Source organism: Coptis chinensis, chromosome 6 (assembly GCF_015680905.1).
Source record: "Coptis chinensis isolate HL-2020 chromosome 6, ASM1568090v1, whole genome shotgun sequence".
NCBI classification, from domain to species: Eukaryota; Viridiplantae; Streptophyta; class Magnoliopsida; order Ranunculales; family Ranunculaceae; genus Coptis; species Coptis chinensis.
The window spans coordinates 11,148,379-11,159,183 of NC_141461.1; the positions used below are offsets into that span (position 1 = coordinate 11,148,379).

At 36.0% G+C, this 10,805-nt stretch overlaps 1 pseudogene; it reads right to left on the reverse strand.

Moving 5' to 3' along the window:
• Positions 1–7,392: 7,392 nt before the first annotated feature.
• On the reverse strand, positions 7,393–7,704 carry LOC147491417 (xyloglucan endotransglucosylase protein 34 pseudogene; annotated as a pseudogene).
• Between the last annotated feature and the right edge of the window lie 3,101 nt (positions 7,705–10,805).

Here is a 10,805-nt window from a genome sequence, read left to right on the forward strand (position 1 = left end):
GCTTTAGGGTCTAAAATTCGAATCGGGTTTGATTTGTTGTTAGTGACCGCTTTTAATGGTCCATGTTTGGTGTATGATAGGAAGATAGTTATATGATAGCCAAGATATAGTATTTTGTATTCCATTATTTGTAGCACATAGGTTGTGTGACTCATCTAATTCCATTTCCAGTTCACGCTTGGTATAACTTAAATTATTACTTCATTTTGTTTCAATTATGTAGCCTTAGTAGCATGTTAGCCTTTTATTTGTGGAGAACCCATCGTTTTATATGTGGAGAATACACCCCGTGTATTCAATTAGTGTCATTGACAATGAGGTAGACTGATTGATGAATCCAATTATATATATTGTGAAGTTGTGATTAATATGAAATAGAAGCCATGTACCCCTATTAGTTTTTAAACATTATGAGTCTCCCTTATATAATTTATCAAAGGGCTAGATTGTCAGGCCATGTCAAAGGTTCCAATTATTATGCTGCTTAATGATTTCAAAAGTATTTCTTACAGATAGAACTATGTGAACCATAGAAGGAATGATGGGGATTTGTCTTAGCAAGTAGCAGTCCCCTTTCGAGCTCTCTCAGGGTGTCCACGTCAGTTTTTTACTCACGACAATTTAGGATATATATATAAGTTAAACCCCAAGTCCCAATAAAAACCCACGGTTAAAAAACAGATGTTCCTTCTGCTTTCTCTAAACCCCCAACAAAAAAACCAAGGATGAAAAACTGAATAATTGATTTCTATCTCTCGCTAACACTATGTAGCTAGCACATCTTCTGCTATCTTCTTCCTTGATCTCCAACGTGAGTTTGGCAATTAAAATTGGTTTTTCTCTCATCGTCAATCTTTTTAAAGATTTTTTGGTTAAATCATATTTCAATATTAAATTGTTAGGTTTTGTTGTGATAAACTTGAGACATATCATACCAGTTTCAATGGGTCATATCCATTGCCTAATGAATGGGTCATATCATCACCATCAGAATTTATTCAGAGCCTTCAATGCCTTCAATATTCCCAATCTAACACGTACGAATTCTACTTATATGGGAATTAACATCTTTATATTCAACCCACCATTTCAATCCTGTATGGCCAACATATACCTCAACTATTCAACCAAGTGATCACCAGGCCAACATCAGTTTCCTCTTTATATTCATGGAAATCTCTGGCAATTGAACACTACTAAGTTTCATTAATAATGATGAAAAGAGCTCCCAAAAATCACCTCGGCATGAAATATATGAACCTGATCCTCAAAATAGTAGACGTCCTGCAAAATATTATACAGCTTCACTGACGGACCCATATTTCCCTCCGAGTCAAGAGTTGCCATGGGCATGCACCCCTATTAATCCCTCGCCTTCTTCAACTCTTCTCTACCAATGTATTGCATCACTACACCGTCATGAAGGAAATATTTTCTCCATTGCAAAATGGCAGCTAAATCTAACTGGTTGCACATTTTTATAGAGACAACATTAAAACTTCTTAGGGAAATAACCTATTGAACTATTAGAAGACCTGGAAAAGTTAGGTGATACATGATTGTTACAATGAGAATAAAAGACCTATGTCAGATATATCATGTCAAGAATGATTGTGGTATGGAATAACTTTCCATTCAATTTTCCACATAAACATGTTAACAAACCAAGGCAAAAAGTTTGGAATAGATGATAAATTTTAATTTATTTTCTAGACAGAAGGATGATTACCACTTTTCATTATACATTTTCTGCATATCCAACATTGCCTATGTTGCATCCTCTGGCTTTCTAAGCTAAGGCAATAAAGATAACAAGTATGACTGCATTTTCTATGCGAAAACTAAACTGCAAAATACAGGATGGATGAGAACACTCATGTTAGAGCTCGGTGTATGATTTTTTTTTTATTTATCTTTTTTCCGGGTAGAAATCGAGAGAATGAGTATGATTGCTAAACAAGAAAAGAATGGAAAGGGGTATAAAGTATAAATCAGTGAATCACAGAATAAGTCTGCGGGATTTTACTCTATCTCACTTTTATTTGATAAACTAGGCTTAAACGAGAAACTCCCAGTTGCCTTTGTTTTTGTGCAATATGAACGTAGGTATCTTCCTCGACACATTGATAAGTGTGAGTAACTCAACAAATTCAACCAACTCTAAGCAAGAGTGTCCTGACATTCTTCTCCACGCTAAACATTGTGGAATCCTTAGATTTCTCATATGAAAAGGACATAAGGCACTCCGGGGACTAAGACTATACAAAGGTGGGGTTAGTGAAAAAATACCAAATGAGTTTTCGACTATCCGTCATTTAAACTTTTATTTGTTATTCACTAAAAAAATGTCAAACAAAGTCATGGATAATGGATTTCTCTTCACCGACAAAACTATACTATGTTGAACACGCCCACAATATTGAAGAAGAACAGTTTTTAGACTACAGAACGCAAAGGAACATAAGAGTCGATCATCATACTTCGTCTTTTAGATGCCAAAAGCTTACTCTCAGATGAATCCCTGAGGTGTCACCGATGGCTTAACTGAAATTTCAAGTTAAAGTCATCCCCACCTTTATTTGATACTCTTGGTATCAACTTATATCGCACAAATGCTAGCAGAAAAAAGGGACAGAGGCTAGCAAAACGTTCTGGAAGGTTGAAAAGCATAACCGTGAAAGAAATAAATAAAAAAAAAAAAAAAAGGAACGCTTTTAACTATATCCGTCTTCCATACTTTACTTTCCGAATTAAAATATACAACCAAAAAAGACAAGGAACCTCAATGGCAATAAGTCGATAACTCTAAAACATTTAATTATCCTCCGTTGATCATATACTTTCACAGTTACAATCTACAATAGTGGTTTTTTTTCTCAAGTCCAAGTCGCAGGAATTCGAATACTGACTACTTATGCGAATCAAATACTACTTAAATGAAATCATGAACAATGTATATTCTCCTGACAGACCAATTTCAGGTGCGTCGATGAATCCGGCGAGGAGCTTGGGGCCGGCATTGGTGTATGTCACTATAGAGGATTTTCTCAAGTCCAAGTCGCAGGAATTCGAATACTGACTGCTTATGCGAATCAAATACTACTTAAATGAAATCATGACCAATGTATATTCTCCTCCTCACGCACCAATTTCGGTCGCGTGATGAATTCGGCGAGGAGCTTGGGGCCAGCATTGGTGTATGTCACTATAGAGGATTTTCTCAAGTCCAAGTCCGCGAGAATTGAATCTTGATCGACTACTTATGCGAATCCAATACTACTTAAATGAATCATGACCAATGTATATTCTCCTGACAGACCAATTTCGGCTGCGTCGATGAATCCGGCGAGAAGATATCAGAAATCAATAATTTTCATCTCCCAGTTTCTCTGAAGATGGAAGTAAGTTCTCTTCAAATTCCCATTAGCTCTCTTTACTCACTGAGATATTTGTTTCATATACTTTCCCATGTTCTCTGCATGCCCCGCAAGGGTTTACTAGGCTCTCAACTCAACTCACAAAGAACATCATACCTATTGGTGCGTTATAAAGGGTGATGGGTGTATTTCCTGGGCCCAATTTGTGGAGCTGGATCCTACTTCAAGAAGCATCTTGAGTTTGGATTCATTATTGTACTCGAACTTCACTGCCTGAGTAAGATATCCTGAACTAGCAAGGAAGTATACGGTCTAAAAGAATCCTATTTATACTTAACTTCCTAAACAAACATATCTAATAAGAATCCTATTAATACTAAACTTCTAATAACATAATAAAACCTAAACAAACCTATATATAAAAAAACCCACGATCCTCCCTACAAAAACAAAAAACAAAGGTAAACTTTCAGTTTTTTCTTTTAGTCTGATTTACATTAGTTTTACATATATAACTGAGTTTTTTTTCTTTTTTTCATTGCACGCAATAGAAGATATTCAATCAAGGCTTCAGAAAGAGTTAACAAAATCGATAAGGTAAACAATTTCTTTTCCAGTATTTCTCTTTTATGATTCAACTGATGATAATATTAAAGTTTAAACACATGAGATATTAGCGTTTTTTAATTCAAAATTATATTGAACTATATTGAACTTAAGACTCAGATAGTGTAACAACCACTCACTATTAACTGCTTCAAGGGGGACGGATCTCCCGAGAATGATCCTTCACTCATGGACGGATTCGATACTCAAAGAAAGATGTTCCGTATGTCACATGAGCCCCCTCTTAAGGAAGTAAAGTTCCCAACGCCTATGAATATAAGCCAGGGAGGACCGCATTTGATGGGCTTAGTGCTCTTAGCTAGACTAGACTTCTGTAGTTCTTTCTGCGTCCATCGGTACAGCTTCTTAGTCATCTCTGGATTTCATGTTACCATGGGCAGGACCGATCACTACGCTTAGAGTATAGGCGCCACAGGCTGAAAGAGTAATCACTTTCTTTTTCAGCTATCCTTACCTAAAGGCACCGGCCGATAGGGTAAATCAGACTTATATTAGGAGTCTCAGAACCAAAGAGATTTAGAGGCATAACTGGGCGGGCCTCCGATTCTATTATCCGGGATTCAATCCAGAAGAAGGAGATACTATGAAGCTCATTAATTAGAGTTTTGATTCAAAAGTAAGCTTCTCAATATTGTGAAATCGATGGGATCGCTGGGATAGACAAGTCTCGAGTTGAAGCTATTGAGTTAATCAATCCAACACGACAATTTTTGATGAAATTATATGAAATATAAAAGCAGACCAAAGGAGAACATATCAACTTTCAAATCATCCATATGCTTAAAAATTAATTTCAAAGGGGAAAGGTGTGTGTGTATAAGGTACGGTATAGTATATATGTGTAAATAGAGTATAACAAAATGCATGTTTTTATATCAAAATTATGTAATGTTGGAACCAAGTTTAGTGGTATATATATACCTGCACTTATTCACTATAGCCCAATTTGACACACATTTGGTATCCTCCCACAAAGCCTACATAACAGTAAAAGATCCATCAATAAAACAAAACCTAAAATTTACATGTTCTAAAAATGCCAAATTACAATATGCCCTGACAATGGTGAGACTGTATATTTCTGGATAATATAAACTAATGTAATTTTTAAAATGCAACTCATGGAGTATGAAACCAAACACAAAATTTCACTCAAGACAGCGTTGAGAGAAATTCTAATCAAGGAAAAATTCAGGGAGAACCGGTTTTACATATCAAAGATTGAAAACAACCGACACGCTTACTGATGTCATAATAGATTTGCCGATAATGAGAGAAATCTTCAAAAATCCGAATTATCCTATAAGCCAATTATTTCCGGGGGCGATCAAACTAAGAAAGTGGACTCGAGAAAATGCGGTCGTAGGGAAACGCTTATACGCTTTCTACAACAGATATACAAATTTGAGATTTTAGGCGTCAACCACAAAGAAGTCATTACTAAACGCGGAAGAGTCGCATGAAGCAAATACTAGAGAAAAACAACTTCATCAAGATATTGAAAACTTGAGAAAAGAAAATGCCTATTTGAAGTCAATAAATGAAGCATTGCTTATAGGAGGACCAAATTGGGATATGGACTACCTAAGCATCCCAAATAATTCATCAGATTTGGATGAGGATTAACGTAGTGTTTTTCAAGCTGAATTCTATATTGGATGAGGATTACCACAGTGTTAGATCCATCAAATTTATGTTTTTGTTTTTTCAATTTGAATTATCTATAGTTCATCATAACTTAATGAAATATTTATTTTAGGACATATACAGAATCGTTCAGAATTTTCTTTTGATAACATTAAGAACCTGTTTTGGCTTGAATCCACCTAAGGTCGTCTGAAACAAAACCTTTTGCTCATCCCGTGTTAGCCTACCCCCATATGTATAACCCCCTAAGTCGGTCTTTGCAATCATAGATACATAATTTCTTCATAAACCTAAGTCTTCCCTCGGTCTCCTTAGAAGCGGCCCCGCTTATCCATTGCCTTAAACCTTCCGACCCTCGACCACGAGGTCTTGGGGTATCTACAAACCGGAATCAACCTCTTTCCCTCTCTTTCCACTTTCCTTTTTCGAATTGCCTCGCCCATAGATGGGTGTAATATCAGGTTCGATTACCTCCCCTTTACACACAAGGCACTCCCTATGATCACGCGGTGAATATGCAACCACCGATATAAACACGGCCAGCCAGAACAAATGACCACATGAAGGAACAACCGGTTCCTTAGCCACATCCAAACACACATTGCAATCAAAATTAGCCATTCCATTCCCTTGCTCCTTTCCATCCCCGCCCTAAATCCTCAACCACAACGCTTCTCAAGGCTATCTTTTGGGACACACCATCCATTTCATTCAACCCCTCGAAACTATAGTACCACCACCACTACGAAACACTGGATCACTGGCTGCTGCAGATGAAAATGTTTTCGACTCGAGTCATACTCAACCCCATAAGGAACCCTAGACCTATACCTCCTAACCCTCGATCTACGATTAAGCTTCAATCAATCTCCTAAAACGAAACTCGGGTATTGAAGAAGGTCTCGCTGCAAAGAGCCATCATCAACCCCTCGATACGAACAAGTGACAGGACCACCAACCAACCCACCACCAATATTATAAGTATTATTGACTTGATTAGTAGTAGTAGGTGAAACCGGAAAATACGGAACATGAGTATGATAACCCAAAACCGACTTTCAATCCAACCCAAAGATGAACAAGATCGAGAAATGTTTAACCTCCCACCAAAAATCTCATTCACAGCTCTGAGGCAGCAAAGACTTCGCACCACTAAACCCCAAACATCTCTCCAACCAAAAATCTCATTCACAAAGCAAAGACTCAACCCACTAGACCCCAAACCACTCTTCCACCAAAAATCTCATTAATGGATAAAGTCTGCAGCAGCAAAGACTCGCCCTTTTCGACCCCAAACCACTCTCCCACCAAAAATCTCATTGGATCGCTACAAATGCAACGGCAAAGACTTCGCCACACTCAAACCCAAACCATTCCCTAATGGCAACCCTTTCTCAAAGTGTTTCTAACAACAATAATGCAACTCTCTTTTCCAATCATTTGCATTTTGTTGACATAACATAATATACAAGTATATTACACAACTGCGACAATTCAACAAAAACATTCTAACAAGTGTACCAGTCAAATAACTGAGGCCAAAAAAAGAATGCTCAACATTACTCAATTATATACTTTTCTAGAACATACAATGCAAATTAAACACTAATTAAGAAATTATAATCAATAAAGCAAATTAATAATGCGAAAAAAGATACTAACCTGTGCAATCATTCTGTGTGAAACCTTTCTTAAGTAGACTACATCAGGAATCTCCCTTTCCTCCTGTGAAGACATTCGTCTATAAAATGTAGGGCTGGCCTGTCCTGTTTCCCAAGAACACAAAATCTAACTCATCATGCTTTGAGTTTTGAGGTGATAGCTGAACATCATTTCTGCACATTTGCAGAAATATAAGAAATTTGGAATACTTCCCAAGTGATTAAGTGAACAAGAACTTTTGGTGAACAGGAACCACTTACATAGTGTATTTGTCAACGAGGAGCTGAATCTCATTACCACCATTGAAGTACTTAATGTGATCAAAAGCCCATGTGGGCACATAGTTCCTGTTAAATGTAACATGAACAACTTTCTTTGGAGCTGCACTCATTACTCCTGATGCTAAGAATAAAAACACCGCACCACGATGAATCCCCAAAGGAAGAAGCGACCATCTTTACTTCTTTTGGAAAAATAAAATGAGAGCTAATGTAACAAGAGGAATGGGGGGTCTATTGTGGCTGCGTTTGAGTGTCTAATAACAACTATAATCAATTTAGTTTGGAAGGAAGCTGCGTGGGAAAAAGAGGTACCAATTCAAATTTGAATTGATACAGTACCCGCTTAAAACATAAGTTATAATTTGTTGGGCCCAAGCCCAACAGTAATAGTAAAACAAAACTTAAAACACGAATCACCATTCTTTGTCACCAACTGAAAACGAGAAAGGGGAAATATTAATATAGGCCTTTTAATAACTTTTTTTTTACAGCTGTAATTATGTGTTAAAATAAGGTTATTTAGTTTTAGGTCGTCCCAATAATATGGGTATTTGCATTGGACCCAAAGTTTTACGTTTCTTAGCTTTAGGTAACTCTATCGTTAGTTAACGATTCATTTACCAAGTTTGACCGTCTATTGTGGTGTGTATGGTGTTATGCCCTTTCAAAATGCAACAACGACCCTCACACATTTTGCACGTGCCCACACTATAAAATTCAAAATCCAAATTTTAAAATACCCGACACGTGTCATAATCCATGCTCCTGATAAAGTGGAGGTTGCAAAAAAGGAGAAGCCCACTGTTCCAAAATATCAAAATTTAAGACAAATACAAAACTAAAAACCTACGAAAATTGAACTTCCAATCACTTAGTAAAACATAATCTATTAACCTAAAAAAAAAATTAACTACACATATCGAAAAACCAGGTAGCCTATTTTCTTCCTCTTCTCTATTATTTACAATTGTTTATTGACTTCATTTTATTATGTATATTGCAGATAATGGCGTATGAAAATTACAGCTTATGTAAAAAAAAATGCTAAAGGAAATTCTAGAAGCAGGACTTAACATTCAACAAGATCCAGTCTACAACACAGAATTAGAGAGCGGACGATTCAAAAGCACTGTGACATTAAAGTTACCAAAAGACTTATTCTTTAACAGTGAAGACGTCATAGTTAAAGAAATTGATGGAAGCCCAACATATTCTGCAAAAGCGGAGGATTCAAAGAGCCTTTTCACGCAATACGGTTTATAAAGGATGAACGTGATATGGAAATTGAAGACTTCAATTTCAAAGAACTTATGAAGAAAAGAATAGAAGTTGAAGAGAAACAGAATCAACTCGACATCCTCAAAAATATTATGCTAGATTGTTTGGTTGATGATAAACACAACAAAGATAAAATATATTATCTCAAAGAAAAAATTAAAGGAATGAAAGGCATGAAGAGTTCCATAATAAAGAAAAGAAAACCATGAGAATTAGTACTTTAATACCAAAACTTTATTATGTTGGTCACATAGTATTTTTTTAATGGCCAAGGTTTAACGCTTCTTATTTATGAAAGTTTGTCACTATAGAGTCAGTTAATTTTTAGTTTAAATTTATAATATAAGCACGCTCACTTTTACAATTCTACTACTTCAAGTTATATTGTGTTCGATATCAAAAAAAATATAAGTCATTTGTCACCTTTGGAGTAGGTATTCATATCATAGCATTGTTTCGTTTGCTGACCTTCTAAAAGAAGTGAGTAATTGTAAATAAGTGGATGCCCTGAACATTCAACAATATAAATACTAGAAAGTGTCTTCCAAATATTAATGAGATAGTGGCACAATCGATTATGAAAATGGTGAAACCTAATGTTATCCCTCAACAATCTCTCTCCTCATAATCATAAACGCACCACACATCACAGTGTGGAAATCCTCACACACTCGAGGTTCGGTACTAAATAGTCCAAATGATGTCTGTAAAAGATCATCCAATGCTTCCTTCATCTCTTTTGACTTTGGGTGCGTAATGTCACCAGCAAATAACTCATGTATAATCCCATCCTTTACTTCCATCAAGCTGCAACCGTGGTTCTTTTTTCTCTAATCGACTCCTTTTTCTCCCCACATCAATAGGTATTTCAGGTTTAAGGATCCGATTAGCAACAAAGAGTGCTCCCCACACGCCTCAATATAGCAGTAAACTCCTTTTTCTGACTCATTTGTGCAGTAAACACCTATATGGCTAGTCTTATAGCAGTTGTTGCAAACCTTGAGGTCAGCAACGGAATCTCTCGCAATGTGACCAGCCTTACCGAAAGTATGGCATATCACCTCATTTTGTAAGTCACTGCCCATGTGGTCAGGCTCACAACAATTCCAGCACAATGACTTGGTAGAACACTCAGCTGCAATGTGCCTGATAACAATGCCAAGCAAAGATAACATATCCATATTAAATTTTTTGGATGTAGATGGAGGAGGAAAACACAGGGTACGAAATCAAAATTATATTTTTTGGATTAAGGTTTGTTTTGATATTTTACATTAGTACAAAACAACATGTAAAGCTGGCTTAGGGGCTAAAAGTTTACAAGCAGAAAAATTAAACACAAATACAAATCAAAGGAATTAACAAATCAACATGTTTAATCAGTCTTAACTATCGTATGTCTGAAGAACCTATATACGTCTTTCGTGGTTCTTCTGATTTCAGTCTAACCAAAGTGGGTAAGTATATTACAGTAGGAGGTGAGTTAAAGAAATTCAGTCCTAGAACTAATGTTTCGAGTTTAAAATCCTTCTTGAGTGTGTGTGTGTATAAAAAAAATGTATAACTTGATAGTTCACTAAATTACTTTTAGATTACTTTTGCTTCGATAGCAAATATGACATGATAATTGTACTAGCAACTTTTTATGCATTGCATAGGTAGGTTCGGATTCAAGACATAGAAATGCTCAAGTCTTGAAAAGTGTATGCCAAAGTTTCGTGTAGATTTGCTTTTGAAATTTGAAGTAATCAACAGCTTAACAGTGCATCAAATAGAATCTTAGAGCCATTAATTATATATATGTACTATGTATATCACAAGAATGTATTATCTTACACGGACATTTCATAAAGTGTCTATCAACTTTGTAATCTATATATAAAAAAATAGGCTAAACAATATTATAGTAGACAAAATGACATAAACCAATTTT